The sequence below is a fragment of the Aythya fuligula genome, chromosome 3 (genome assembly GCF_009819795.1).
Source record: "Aythya fuligula isolate bAytFul2 chromosome 3, bAytFul2.pri, whole genome shotgun sequence".
Lineage (NCBI taxonomy): Eukaryota > Metazoa > Chordata > Aves > Anseriformes > Anatidae > Aythya > Aythya fuligula.
Genome location: NC_045561.1, coordinates 53,292,760 through 53,308,390, shown reverse-complemented (window position 1 = coordinate 53,308,390; position 15,631 = coordinate 53,292,760). Strand labels below are relative to the sequence as shown.

The window sequence follows — 15,631 nt, the reverse complement described above, 5'->3', positions numbered from 1 at the left end:
ATTAACTTGGGTGTAAACAAGGTAACTGTGGTGCCTGTAAGCGAAGAACAGGATGAACGGTGATCAAACAGGCTTCCATAAATCCGTTTTAAATAAAAGTCCAACACAGCATAGTTAACAGGGGTATTCTCACAGATTAAACCAAATCCATCCGGTTGTGTGTTTTTCCCTTACAAAGTAGCACACCGAAGTATTACAGTTGAACTTATGTTTCCAAATATGTCTTTGGACACAGTGAGCCATTTCTCGTGATTGGGAAGTTTGAAAATTTGATCACTAGCTGGAGATCACTACACAGCACAAACCATGTGGCAGATCAACTTATTTTTTGTGAAAATAAACTCTAGCTTGAAGAAGGTTTTTTGATCTCTAAGTAGTTTGGCAATACGACTCTGTAATACTTGAGTTAAAGTATGCATTCAGGAGAGGCTGCCCAGGCAGCTTTAAGTTGTTTGAAGCAAATAAATCCCTGTTTTTCAGTGAAGTTCATGATATTTCTGCATTGACTAATACCGTGTTATGAGTGGGCAAATCTCTTCTAAGTGGGTCCCTTCCAACTTTGGATATTTTATGATTCCATGATTCCACGCCATTCAATCTCATACAGTCTTTATTTATAACCATTAGAAGTCACTTTTACAAAAAGGATGCAACTTGTATAGGTGGGAAACAAGGAGATCAAAATAATTATTAATTTTGTTAGCAGTTTTTAGTCTGTTTGAATGCTCTTGTAAGTCCATTCTCTGATTTCAGCTTTCATCCGGAAAGCTATGTTGAAGACAAAATGTTTTTGTTAGAATAATGTGGCTCGGCTTCTTCCAAATCTTGTGTTTCTAGGATTAGCGAAGTTTAGAGTATTTTACAATCGACATGAAATGCAGCTTGTTCTTTCTTTCTACCCCATTTCTCTCATCAAGTGTAATCTTGGTCACAGACCTAAAATAGTACTCAATTTCACACGAAACCTTGCATTTACTCCTGATTATTTCTACTCTCTGTACCAATTTGCAAAAAAAAAAATGACTGAAGCTTGTAGTAACTGGAGGCCTCTGAGCACCTAATTGTTGTTAATTTGTTGGAAAACATACAAATGTAACTTAAAAAAGTAGAGGAACAGTAAGTAGAAGAAAAATAATGAATGACAACAGTTACAACAGTAACTGTAGAAATCAAAACTGAGAAGGGGAGCATATTCGATTAAAACAGAAAAAAAGTACAAAAACGCACCCATTGTTTTTATGCCAGTATTTACATCCCTTTGTTTCTGGCCTGGTTTTGACTTGTTTCAGAGACTTCTGGATTTAGTTTGTTATTAGATATTGTGTTAAGAACAAGTACGTTTTTCCCTCCCCTGCTATTGCCACTTCTCTCACATGTATCAATATCCCCAGGAAGGGATGTTACACTGAAGAGTTCTGTCTGTAAAACTTCATTAAGAGCCGTCTCATGTTATTAGTCTCCAAGTAATCATCCATACCCTTGTGATTTATGTACCTGCTAGGGGTAACTAAAGCAGCGTCTCATTCTGGAAGCTATAAGATGCCCTGATTTACCAACAGCATACAAGGAATATCTGTTTTATTTATTTTTTATTTTTTAAAAATACAACCATGAAGAAGAGCAACTGGATTTGACATGAAGCAGGAACAAAGACCTAACACAGTGATGCAGAAGTTAGTAGGTGACCTTTTTGTCACTGCTCTTAATACAGCAGCAGAACTATAGGTTATTTTTAGTGCTTAATGTGATGTTAGAGGTTCAGGATCAGGTCCTCTCTGTAGAAGATTACACACGCACACATGGACCTAAAAGGACAAAATTGTGTCAGACTTCAAGAATTCAAACCATTTATGGGATTTTCATGCCTTTGTGCATCTCTTTTGCAAATGAAGAACTCAAAGCCTTAAGGGGAGATTGTACACAGCACGCTATGGTAGCAGTCAGGCTGTTTAGTGGTTAGTTTATCACTTTCATAAATGTTAACTGTTTATTTAAAGTCCAGTTTAGAGGTTCCCCTGGGATGGTGTATAGCTGTAGACAGGGCTGATCTGAAGTTTGCTGTAACTGGAATTAGAAGAAGTTGCTCTTGGGGTGAGGGAGAAATGCAGTCCTTACAAGATGCATCAGCCACTGGGTTAATAGACATCTTCTGCATGGGTGGCTTGTCAGCTTTTAGGAAGTATCTGCCTATTCTTGCCTCTTATAAGTGATGACTTTATGTAACAGTTGGTCCTTTCAGTTTTGGACTTGTGCTCAACTGAGACTGAATGGGTAGGAGATTTTTTGGGGGGGAAAATTGATTATTAACTTCTTTTATAGGAAAGCAAGCCCCATTTTATAAAGGTAACATACAAAGAAGAAGATATTTTGATACTTCAAAAGTAACGTCTTTTTTCTTTTTTTTTAATAGTGTCATCGTGGCATTATTAATAATGGATAGTGGCATAGAAAAAACTCAGTATGAGAAATCAGTGATGCCATGTAGACAAAGAGAATTGTTAAATGCATGTTAGTAATGAGCTGAAGAAGCACTTCTTTGTAGTGTCAGCAGGCAGAAAGTGATGCATGTTGAAACCCAGGTAGTTATATTTTACAGAGTTAACTCTTTTTCCCTGTGAAGCAGGAACTTTTTTCCTCCTTCATACAGTTTTGAATTTTTGACACACACAAGTTTTGTCTTGGGATGGTGCTGGTATAATGTTAAACCATTAACAACTGTAATGTGCACTCAATTGAGATCCCAGGAATTTATCTGGGGAATGACTTTTAAATTGTACAGGAGTGCTCCCATGTCTTGTGCTGTTGTGGAGATTATTTTTAAAATTAGCTGTGCATTACGTTAAAGCATGCTAAGAACAAAGTAAGGCAAGCTAGAAAAGTACAGCGGTAGGGAAGTGCCTCTTGGTAAGTTTAACGTCATGTGTGCTTCTTGGAAAACTGGAGCAAGGAGATGTTGTGAAAGACAGGGAGCAATCTGCTGAAGGACATACCCCTCGACAAGGAGTGAAATGTTGCTTCACTTAAAGTGATATTATACAAAATCACAGATGGTAACATCTGTGTCCCAAAAGACCGGTCTGACCAGCAAACTGAGACGCTGATGTGATGCAGCACAGCCAGCTTTGATACACATAGGCAGTAAGCGTATTTAGCGTGACTTGTGTTCTGTATCTGAGGACAGGGTGAGAGTGGTGTCATGCAGGAAGGACTTCTTGATCTGTCAAGCACCAAGAATGCAGACACCCTGTCTGTCTGTGTCCTGTCTCCTTCCCCTCTCTTTCCCCTGCCATAGTACTTAAAGGATTGTCAACTGTAGCTTCTAGGGCTGTGCATTGCAGTACTAGCCATGCTCCCCTAAATCCTGCACCACACTATACTCATCACAGTCTCCATGTCTTATGGCATGTATTGCTACTTGTCCAACCTCCCTCCAGCTGTTGAAGTGCTTTCTTCTATTCAGCAAGTCCATGGTGCCAGACACAGTCCTGCAGCACGTCACTGGTTCCTCTTGTATGGCACCTATATATTTTCTAAAACCTGTGCCTTGCACTGTATCATTCACTGCCAGGCTGTGCACTTGTGTCTTGGGGTTGGTGGCTTTTGTTCCACAATACAGAGCTTTTCCAGCCTGCTGTTTGCAGCATTTCTCTGCTGCACTGGCATGCCTCCCAGAAGATGCTCAAACACAGCCAGACCACCTGATGGGGCCACTCGTCACCTCTAGTTTGACTCTATGAGAAACAAGAAGATCAAGGACGTTGGAGAGAGGAGTGGGATGGGCAATGGGGAGGCTGAGACTAGAAAGGCAGTCTTCAGCTATGCAACACGACTTACAGGCTGTTCTAATTCTGTGATTTCCACGGCTTCCAGAGCCTTTTGCCTCTGGGGTCTTAAATGATTCCATATTCCTGCTGTGGGTGAAGCTACAATACAAATTTCACTAAAACAATAAAACAGAATTAAATTGTTTCCATTAAAAAAGAAATCTGGTTCCTGTAATCTTGCGGAAGGCTTTACAGCTAGCACTGGGACTGTGTTTTAGGTTCAATGCAATTATACTTCTGTAAGTGAAATGGTAAAGTATTTAAAGGCTTGTTTCGAGTACAAGTTCTCCAGTATAAAGTGTCTTAGAATAGTGGGATAAAACCAAAACAAAATGTGTGTGTGTGGGGAAAAATCAACATGGTTGTGTGAGTTGGAAAATTCTGAGAAATTTATTTCTTTGTGGTTGCATTGATTTAGTGGAAAACATCTGTATCTGTCAGTAGCAGAAGTAAGATTTCTTTCAAGCTTCCTTTCAGAGCTGTAATGGGTGTGAGGAAATGCACCTCTCTGTATGTGGGGTCCACAGCAGGGTCTGGCGGTGAGCAGCGTGGGGGGTCTGATGTGGCACAATTCCGGGCTTTGACATATGAGCTTTGCTTGGTTCGATGAAATCAATTTAGTCAGGTCAGGTTGTCCTCTCTTGTGTGGCCCTCTGACCAAGAGAGTGAGTCAGGGAGTTGGATGCCGAAATGGTGATGAGTCTCTTGCCTCAGTTATCGTTGCCACCTAGCTGCAGAAGAGCCAAGTGCTGGGGAATGCCATGAGTGGGTCATTTTTGAGGTAGTCATCCCAAATATTCTGTGTTTGTGAGGAGCATGTGGTGAAGTAGACTGATTACCTACAAGGCCTAGTGCTGTATGGAAGGATGAACAACGATCTCATCTGTAGGTTCTTAACTGCAGTTCTCAGTGGTCACATACCACTCTGCTTTCATTCCTGACCAAACCATCCTGTTCCTAGGCAAAACTGTTACTTGGATCAATGGAATGAACAATTTTTCAGTGGAAGCGAGCAACAGACCTACACTGACTACAGAAGTTGTAAATTCATATTGGAATATAATTTAAAACGTGTTGGCCAGCATGTTTTGAAGTGTACTTAATATGAAGAAACAGCAAACCAACACAGGGTCTTACTGGGGTGAGAAAAAGGCATCCTGGAATCATCAGTGAGTTTCTTCCACTTCTTGCTTGTGCTTCAATTGCTTGCTTTTGTTTCCTACTGGAGGAAAACTTATTTTTTTGAGCCCGTGTGTACTGGGAAACAACAACTGAGCATCCAAGATAAATTTTTCAAGTCTTGGGTGGAACAGAATCCCCACACTTTAACTTCAGTGAATATTTCACTGCCACAGCTGTGATAGAGTAGGTGAGGACGATGTTTTACCTCACCAATAGCTCATAAGATGCATTCATTTATCCTGATGCGTATGGAACAGTTCTAACTCGCAGCTTGAGTGGAATTAATGAAACTATTCTAAACTGGTGTAAATAAAGTAAGTAACTCTCAATGATGCCATGTTTAAACGACACTTTTAGATTAGTCATGGACATCAGTTGTAAGCAACAAAATAGGATAAAAAAGAATTTTCAAGGGTGTGGGAAGGATCTGACACTGTTTTTAGATCTCTTAAATCCTGCTGCATGTATCACTCAGCACAGCCATTTAGAGTCAGCTTTTTTGCCTCCACTAATGCATGCACGTGACTTTAAAGCCTCATTGAGTGACTGTTCTTTACCACACTAAAAGCTTCATATTTGCAGACACTGTCAATCATGTATTTACAAGGAAAATGGTTTTATTAGGTTGTAACAAACACGAAGGCACGTTCACTGGACATGATTGCCGTCAGAGGAGTTCAACTGAAATTATATGAGAATATTTGTTTTTAGTAACAATTATGTATGAATTTTTCTGCAATTGCAGTAGTCTACTACAGTATCCCGAGCCATCTTATCTAAGCTCTGTAGGTTTGAAATCATTTTTCTGTGAGGATAAGTTGATTGCTAGATATAATACTAAAACCTTAATGGGAAGAAGCAACAAAATTTGGTTGTACTTGTTGGGACTGCTTCTATTTCAGTGGAGAGCCATTCTAAACACATTTAATTGCAGCTATTTTAAATGCAACCAACAAACAAATACGCACATGTTTGCATGTATTCCTATATTGGGCAAATCTTGTTTCAGTCTGGAGCTTATAGTAGTTCTTAGTTGCTACTTGAGCAATAAACGTTGATTAAGTAAAAGCTCTAGAAGTGTCTTGTTACAGCTACAGTGTACTGCTATTTTATTTGATTTGTGTTGTCTTACTCATGCTGTAATGTATTATACCCAAGGAACAAATGTGAGTTGCATCTTGCCACAAGTAGGATATTGTTTTTACTGTGAAGTCAGGAAGAATGTTGTCAGCAGTGTCCCTGAAGACATCTTGTGGTGTTGGCTAGGAAACTATTTGGGTTTGTCTGTCCAGGACAGGTATGGTCTCCATTTTAATGTGTTTTGCATGCATTTGCTGAATGTTGGCTTTCACAGCATATTTTGTTGAAACTTAGAGTGCCAGGTCTATCTGCAGAGAACATATGGATATGCTCTGCTTTCATCTGATTTATGTGGTTTGCCAAACAAAATCTGTTATAGCACAGAAAGATTGCTTTTGCCAAATGTAGCTGGTCAGAAAGTGATGTAGTTGATTCTTAAAAAAGAAAACCAAAGCATGAGATGTATTGTGTGAAGCTACTTCATCACACGAAACTTTACAGACATGAAGCCTTGATGCAGGCAGAAAATATATACTGAAATGAGCAGGAAAAAATGGTGTATGTACATAATATTTTTTCTTCTTTGTTCATTCTTCATCCAACACTTTCCGGTCAACAGTCCTCTTCTGGTGGTAGTTGGGATTAATGAAGAGTTAGAGCTGAGATGCTGCCAGCTGTTTGAGGTCTGAATGTGAGCCCTTGGTTGTGGTTCCCATTCTTCCTTCCTGGAAATGCGTTTCCTCAAGATAGAGTCGTGGAATGGTTTTGGTTGGAAGGGACCTTAAAGACCATCTAACTCTAGTACCCTGGCCATGGGCAGAGACACCTCCCACCAGACCAGGCTGCCCAAAGCCCCATCCAGCTTGGCCTTGAGCACCTCCAGGGATGGGGCACCCACAGCTTCTCGGGGCAGCCCGTGCCAGGGACTTGCCACCCTCTGAGTGAAGAATTAACTCCTTATATCTAATGTAAACCTATGCTCTTTTGTCTCCCTGACAAAGAGTCCCTCCCCAGCTTTCCTGCAGGCCCCCATTAGGCACTGGAAGGTTGCTGTAAGGTCTGAGTAGAGCCTTCTCTTCTCCAGGCTGAACAACCCCAGCTCCCTCAGCTTGCCTTCAGACTGATGCTCAGATGAGCATGTGCTGTTGCAGTGCTACCTAGGGCTGAGTCCTTAACGAGAGGTTCTCCCATCTCTTCCTTCTTTCAGTTGAGTCAAAATTTCAGAGGTGAAGTCAGTTGCGTTATCTCAAAGAAGTCATAGAGATTAGCTAGCGTGATCCAGTAAAGCCTGTCCAGGCTGGGCCCTAGTACGTACAACAGGGACCCACAGCTGCATGCAGACGTCCAGTCGAGCTCTGCTGGTGGAAAACATGACTGTGTATTCTGACCCATCTGGATTCAAATGGGTGGGAATACAGTGCAAATGATTTTTTTTCTTGGTATTGTCTACTTCATGTCTAGAGGGAATAGCCTGCCAAATTGAAAAAGCCTGTAATTTTTCTCTGTCTGTGGTTGTGGCATAGTGATTTATTTTTCAGTGTATTAAAGTATGACATGATTGGCTTATGTCTTCACGCTTTTATCTCTTTTATAAAAGAGATTTTTTTCTGGTTAAACCTGTATTTCATCATGCTGTGCCTGGATGTCTGGATTTTATTTTTTTTCTAAAAAACATGGCGTGCCAGCACAATTCACTGTTCAATTTCTGTAGTGTTCCATTTTAATTTTGTCTTTAATTTGAATCCTTAAAACTATGTCGTAATAAGAAGACCCAAAGGAAAATAGTAGAAATAACTCTCTCCCCTCACCTCAGTTTTTTCATGAGTTCACTGAAGAAAAGCCTTTAAAAAGACAAAAAAAAAAAAAAAGTCAGTTTTGAGTTTTAGCTGAGATACCTTTGCAAGTAAAGACTGCTTTCAGAGTGCTCTTTTACTACAGAATTGCTTTTACCTCAGTTTATTGTTTGGTACCATCCACTCAGGTGAAATAGATTTTTGTAGTCCTGGTGCAAATTCACTCATTTTCAACAATTTCTAAACTCACTGTTAATGTCTCAAGCTGGATTACAACCCCCAAGATTCTTTGTGGTCCTTGTCCTAGTATTACTTGGGTTTCTTTTCTTAAAACAAACAAACAAACAAACAAAAAAGTGTAAAAGCTTTGCATATACCTTTGGGTTAAGTTGATATCACAATTCAGTATTACGCATTTAGACCTTACATTTCCCCCTTTTTTTTTTTTTTTTGATTCTTCTGCTTCTCTGTTTTTGATAGTTTTTGCACTTTGGGGAAAATCTTATGCCACTGTTACTGTAAATACTAACGTGAGTAGTGGCTTCGAATAGTGAAGACAACAATTTTCTTAAGCCTTTGGGTAGAAGTAATTAAAAGCAAGCTGCCATTTACATTTGGTGCTGCACGTATCATAGCTGTGGAAGTCCTGTTCTGTCTAGCTCAGTATCCCATCTTGTGCCTTTGCCAGAAAGGGATGTATTTAGGAGGATCGTAGGAAAGATGTAGTGTGTGTTCCCCTCAGTAGTCTTCCTGCAGCCTTCAACTGTCTCTGTTTGTCTTTCAGAGTCAGACATAATTTCTGTGGCATTTTTTGTCATGTACCTGTTCACCTTCCCCTGAACCCATGTAGATTTTGATCATTCACTGCATGCTGCTGTATGAAGAATCACTCTTCATGGCTTGTTTGGGCCTGTTACATGCTGGCTTCATTTGCTCTCCCTAGCTCGTGTACTGGAAGAGACAATGTACAGTCAGGTCTCCTTTTGTATTACTCTGCCACTTGTGTTTTTCTATAGCCTTTTATCATATTTATCGTATCCGTCTCTTCCCTACTATTTTTTCTTCTCTAAAGACTGTTCTTGCCTATGTCTGCTTAATTTCCTGAAAATGTTTTGTGAAGGAATTCTAAGTAGGTTACACTTCTTTCTTCCTTTTTTTTTTTTTTTTTTTTTTTTGCTTTGTAAACTTGCTAGAGTACTTTGAAGGGTTCAGCAGGTGTGTGGACAAAAGCAATTTTCATTCTTCTATATGTATATACACAGTGCAGTGTCTAAGCATATCGTTGTGCTTCAGTGTACAGTCTGGAGCATGACAATGGGGACTGCTGGGATGGTCTCAGTTGTTGACTTTGTAGAGAGAACTGAAAATAATATTGATAGGCCTTCTACTATGTTTTCTGATATTATAATCTTTACTGGAGTAACTGAAGGTTAAAAACAGTTTCTACAGTACTGATCAGGATGGTTTACAACCCAAATTTAACTATGAATTCTTCTTTTACAAGGTGGAGCTTTCAGTTTTGGATTCAAGAGACACCCAGGGATTTATGGATGGATTGGAATCTAATGAATGGATTTATTTCGAGATATTATGAACACATGTATAAGCAGTCTGTTTCTACATGCCAAATATGTTAGTTGGAAATATTGACAATAGGAACATGTTGCAGAAGTCCTTCAGTGCAACTGTCAGTGATAGGGGATTGTAGAGGGGACAGTAAGGCATTCATTATCAAAGCTGAAGGCTTTGCCCTTTCCTCTGTCCCGGTGTGACCTTCATGATAGCATTGCCCTTTGCATCCCTGCTGGTGGGGAGAGGCCAGCAATTCATCTGGTTTCATCCCTGCTTAATGGGAGGGAAGGGGCGGGAAGCTTTTGAACCATTCTCACTGCTCTAGGCAATGTCTGTCCCCAGCAAAACCAGGCCTGACTCCTGATGAGGCAGTGGGCCTACCTGCTTGGTTAGGATGCAGGTGGTTAAACAGAAATGTGGAAGAGGTACTTCCAATTGACTACATAAAGATAATTTGCTTTATAGATGAGCTATTTTATGCAGGAGACAGGATGCTGGTAATAAGCTGTTCTTGCTCTTCAGTTTTGGTGTTTCTTCTTTTCCTAAGTCATTGATACTTTTGACAGTGATGGTGCTATGAGTGGTTGTGAAGCTATTTGGATTAAAAATTGGAAGTAGAGGTTCTTTTACCTTTGTACCCTAGACAGTATTTCAAATCTCTCATGAAGGCCTTTATTTTTTTTTTTCCTTGGTAAATTGAGGTGTTTGAGCTCTGTACTCTATAAATGGCTCACACCAAATGATACCTAGACTTTTGTTTTGTAAACCTGTGGAAAGATAAATGCTAAAACATTCATGTTAGCTGAGAAACAATCCAGGGATATGGATCCTAGAAAGTCAGGTCTTACCTAGGGCTCAATTTATTATTGAATTAGGTTTCCGTTGCCTGCTCTAGGTTTTTCTTTCATCATTGTTTTAAAGCACCTTGAACTCCTTGTTAAAGTTACCACTGGCTCTGTTTGTCTGCAGAGGAAAATGGCATCCACAGTGTTACAGTGAAACAGTGTTCCCACTAAATTGAACAAATTTTAATATTAAAGAAAACTGTGTGTTAAGTCTGTTTTCTTTCTCCTGGAACTTTCTGTTGAGTTTGTTCCTCTTTACTCTGTACCTGTTTCACTGAGCTACATTAGCTTTTCACAGTTGTCCTGCAGACTCTTTTTTCCTTAATTTTATCTGCCTTCTTAGGTGCTGGTTGACCTTCTCATGATGAATCGGTTCTTTCCTCTTTCTAATGTTCATTTGCTGACTTGATTTCCCTTCTACTTTTTCTTTAATTCCAGTCATGGAAATAGGTGAAGGAAATGAAGGAAGGAAGCTGTCACAGTAAATAATAAATGGGAGTGGAATATAAATGATGATATAATGGCATATTTCATGGGGTACAACAAAGATTCTCGTAGAACTGATAGCCTTTCAAAGCTAGAGAGCATGGATTGGTGTGTACAAGGAGTCTTTTGAGATTAAAGTTAGCAGTTAATTTAATTAACTTAAGTAAATTAAAGTTAGGAGACCCCAAAGGGGGGAACTAGACTAAGAGTGACTTTCTTAGTGGGAAAGGTCAGTTTCTTACAACAATTGTTTTTATCTTTATTTAAGGTGATGGGGCAAAAATGATTTTGGCAGTCCCACCTAGGCTGCTATCCAAGGTCCTTGGGAGCCCATCAAAGGGCTGAGGGACATAGCTGAACCCTACAGCTATGCTGGGACATCATCTGCTGTCAATTTGGTAAAGAGTCACACAGCAAACAAGAGATTGAGTATGTATGCACAGTAATGAGGCTGTATTTCCTTCAGGTGGTGAGTGATGATTGGCATTGTGGTGCTGTGTGGTGAGGAAGGTCTTGTCTGTCTTCTGTTCAAGTGGTTTGTGTTCTGCCAGCTCCCTTATGTCAGCTTTCACATTTTATGAGTTACCCTGAGAATCTATTCAAGTTCATGAACTTAGAGCAAATGGTTGCAGTCACCTTCCAGGTTTTACTTCCCTTCTCTTTCCCCTCCTTATGCATCCCCTTGCCCAGTCTGTCATCACCTCCTCTCCCCCAAGTCATGTTTGAGCGTATCAGCTCTCTGTAGTCTTACAAGAGAAGAAAGTAAGAGAGAGTGGGGTGGAGGGAAGAAAGAAGAGATAAGGAGGGTCAACTGTTTTTTTGGCCTGTGGCCATAATACATTTGTTAACTGGTTTTATTGATTCATTGTAGGTAAATTTGTTGCTGATGTTCAGCACAGAAGTTGAGTAAAAAGCATGAAACTACTCAATGACTGTACTAGTAGTGTCTCTAGGATTTTGGTAATCAGATATGTCACTGCTGAATGGCTGATTTTTATCAACAATAGAAATGTTAATTCTCTCTGAATAGTAAACTGATAGTTATGGCTTGGACCCAAGCTCCCCTTTTTATCCTCCTAAAGGTTATTTTTTCCCCTCAATTCTTATTCAAAATAACTTTCTTAATCTTGGAAACAGACTGAGATTGCTATCGGTGCAAATCTGTAAGTGTAAGTCATGTTCTAATGTTTTTACATGAATGCAAGGTATTGAATATCTTCTGGGATGCTTTGCGTGGTGGGAGAAGGTTATTTTAGACAGAAAAGTCTAGACAGTTCTTAGGATCTATTGCACATCTCTACACCTGCCAAAATTTGTGAGGGAGTTTTGTGCAAATTAGAGCCTTCTTCCTCAAAGGGTTTTCAAGATACAAATACCATTGTATTGTACTTTTTTTTTTCCCCTTTTGAGTCAAAATCACTGCTACTGTTGTGGTAAAACATGGGTACCATTGCAACTGGTATTTCTATGCCTGTCTGCCCTTATTCTCTAACATCTCTTCTTAAATAGGAAGGATGCTATCTTTCATGCATGGTGTTCATTTATGTGCATCAAATGATAGAAAGATGTCATGCGAGCAGTTGAGACATGCTTTTTAAACATATGTAGAGCATAAAATGAATAGTTTAGACATCAGCAGGGCTTTTGAACAGGTAAAGGAGAATGTAGATGTCTTTCCAGTGTCAGTCTTAATTGTATTTTTGCGGAAATACTAAAACCTTTTTTTCTGCTTGAGCCTGCTAACGTTGCACTGAATTTACACTGCTAAACTAGCTGAATTTATTTCTCAGCCACCTTATTGGTAATATATTTCAGAATATGCCCTGGATTATTACAAAGTGAGGCAGCTTGACTTACAGCAGGTTTTTGTTTGCCTTGTCTGTATAGCCTATGAGCAAACAGTAAGTTCTGTACATATAAGAAGGTAGAAATTTCCTGTGCAACTTGGGTGTCCCTGTCAGTTATGAGATACCTATTGAAAAAAAACTGGCAACGAGGAAAGTGTATTTCTAAGTAATGTAGGCTGCTTCTGTTGCTTATAATTCATCTAGATATTTTTGAGAAACTTAGATTTCACTAATGGGTAATACGAAGTCTAAATGACATGCTGAAGTTCACAATGAAAATAATGGAAAAAAACTAAGAAGTCTGGGAGAAGGGAACAATGAGCAGTACGTTTAGATTCCCAATGACATTTCAATGCTGACTTTTAAGCTTTACTTAAATATTACTTAGCTTATTTTATGGAACTGATTTATGAGTCACTTTTGCTCCTTTCTCCTTTCCTTCTTGGGGAAATAGCATTTTTTTTGTTTTTGTTTGCATGTGATATTTAAACATTATATTCATATGACAGAAAATCAAACAGTATGCTATAAATGTGGTTCCAATCTCAATTAAAATATTTAAGACTTTTCCATATGTTTCTTAGAAGAAGTAGTAACACTAATATTAGTAAGATCTTCTTAAACCATTAGTGAATGCTTGCCATAAGTGTGTGGGTTTGTCTTCACTTCCTGCTTTTTATAGGTTCGGTCAGTCAAATATGTTTCTGTCTGAGCAGCTGTGCCTCTGTATTGACCATTCTGAATTCACACTTGTACGATTTTGTAATGTTTTACTTTACAAAATAGTTCTATTGTGTGATCAGAGAAGTATTAAGTACACCTATGAAAAATGTATTTTAGAAGTAGCCGTTCAAGATGTAATAGATCTTCAAGAACAGACAAGTATGAATTAAAAGAAAGTCAAAACAAAAAACCACAGGCAAGCTGAAAACCGCAGTTGTAGTTTTTGGGGGATATATACAAATACAAGTCTCATGTTTTAGCACAGAATGAGGGTCCAGAAAGTTGAGTCAACACACACAAAGGATAGCAGGCAAAAGTTTCAACGTGTCCAAGAAACTTGAAAAATACCAAAATATTGCATACTAAACAGTGTTTCGTTGTAGGTGTTTGTGCAATAAGTAATGGAGACTTTCAATGGCAAGCGATGGGAAGCAGAGGTCTGCAAGACAGCATTAAAAATTGGGAATGCCAAATATGTGCTCTGTATGTCAGCCTCGGTTGAGAATTTGTTTAAAAAAAATAAATTGTTAAACAATGAAGGCCAGATCGTTTTATTATTTTTCCTGGGAAAAGAGTTTGTATAGCCTAAGGGAGAAATTGGTGCCTGTGGGAAACAGAACACTGGGCTCAATTTTCAAAATTTATGAGGCCTTGCCAAGACAGATGGGAAGAAAAAAGAGTGCGCCCCAAACAACTGTAGCCCTGGGAGACTGCTCATCTCGCATGTGGGATTTCACATTCATAATTATGCTTTAAAAATCAAGCTGTACACACCAGTAGCTCTGCACGTGGAAGAGTCAAGCTTGTCCAGCCAGATTTTGATGTGTTGCAATAAAAATTTAGCTTGCAGGAGTCATATTATAAAGGGGTGACTTAAGTGCCAGGCTGTCCGTCCTTATTAATTTCTTGGTGAGAGTTACAAAGGCAGGTGATGCATGAAAAGTAAGCCTGTGCCTCTGTAAGCTCGTAATCTGCAGATCTCCTGTGAGCAGGCACTGCAAGGCAGCAGTGACAGCTCGGGCTGCTGTTAGGAAGCGAGCACATATCGTGTGAGTCCTGGAGCCCCCCCCCGGGTGACTTGTCTGGATGGTTTTCTTGGCATGTGCTGGGAGTGCTTCTTTTCCAGGCTACTGTTGCAGCTTGACGACTTGAACTGAGTGCCTGTCCTCAGTTTCCGTGCAGTTCAGTGGGCTGTTGGTGTTTCTCATTTGCAGCAGGCTACATCCTGTCCATCTCCGTGGCTTCCTTGTGAGCCAACATAATGGATAAACATCCTTTCTACACTTACAAGTTCAAATTTTTAAAACTGAACTGTCCAACATCATAGCTATTGTGGATGCTACAAAGTAGATGCCAAGTATGTAATCTGAATTTTGTTTGTGTCAACTATTTTCAGTGAATGTGATTTACTGCTACAAAGCAAATCTACTTGGATCTGTTCCTTCTGCTTTAGCTAATATGCTGTAGTGCAATAGGACATCAAGAGCACTGCATCTTTCAAATAACACACCCATCCAAATGTTTTCCCTTAGACTGCTGCCCACAAGATCTTTAAGAACAGACAAAATGAGCAGAAGAAAACAGGATTAACACAAAGTTTAATTAAAACAAATGAAAGAGAAAAATCCTTTCTCTAATCAGTTTAAGCAACAAAAGAGGGAAAAAGATACTGTAGAAGAATGGGAACATATAGTCATAATTTAAAGCAAGTATATTGGTGTGACAGACAAAAATGTTCTAAAATGTTTTAAAAATACTTTGTTGCTATAAAAATAAGTTAGGTTTCTTGCTGATGTATGCTGCTAACTTATCAAGGGGGCGAGAACGGCTGATTCAGGAAGCTCTAGGGGCTCATAAATCAAGGGAGTAATGAGACGAGCCAAACATCGTTTTGATTGCTTTGCCTTTGATTGTTCCATTTTCCTCTCATCATTCAGCTCTTTTATATTTAAGTGGATGGGGGACTGTGGGGTTTTAGTCTTTTTTGTTTGTTAGGGTTCTGGGCAAGTTCTTTCCTTGCCTTGTTCTTGTTTTGTTTGGTTATTTCTTGTTGTTGTGGTTGCTCTTCAGGGTTTTGGGTAACTGTGAGGGCTGAGTCTGTCTATGCACTTCTCCTGATAGCTTTGTGTGTGCTGACACCAAAGGGACATTCTTACCACATCCTGATCCACAAAGAGCAAACGGGTCGTGCCTTTACTCAGGTGACACCAAGATCCACAAAATCTGCATGCTCCATTGCTGCGCCACTGTGGTACAACTTCCAGTCTTCAGTCTCACTT

General features: G+C 39.5%; 1 protein-coding gene across 2 annotated transcripts in view; it reads left to right on the top strand.

Annotated features, from left to right (window-relative positions):
* Positions 1 to 15,631, top strand: part of CNKSR3 (CNKSR family member 3) — a 58,081-nt gene that overhangs the window by 15,450 nt on the left and 27,000 nt on the right. The window lies entirely within an intron of this gene.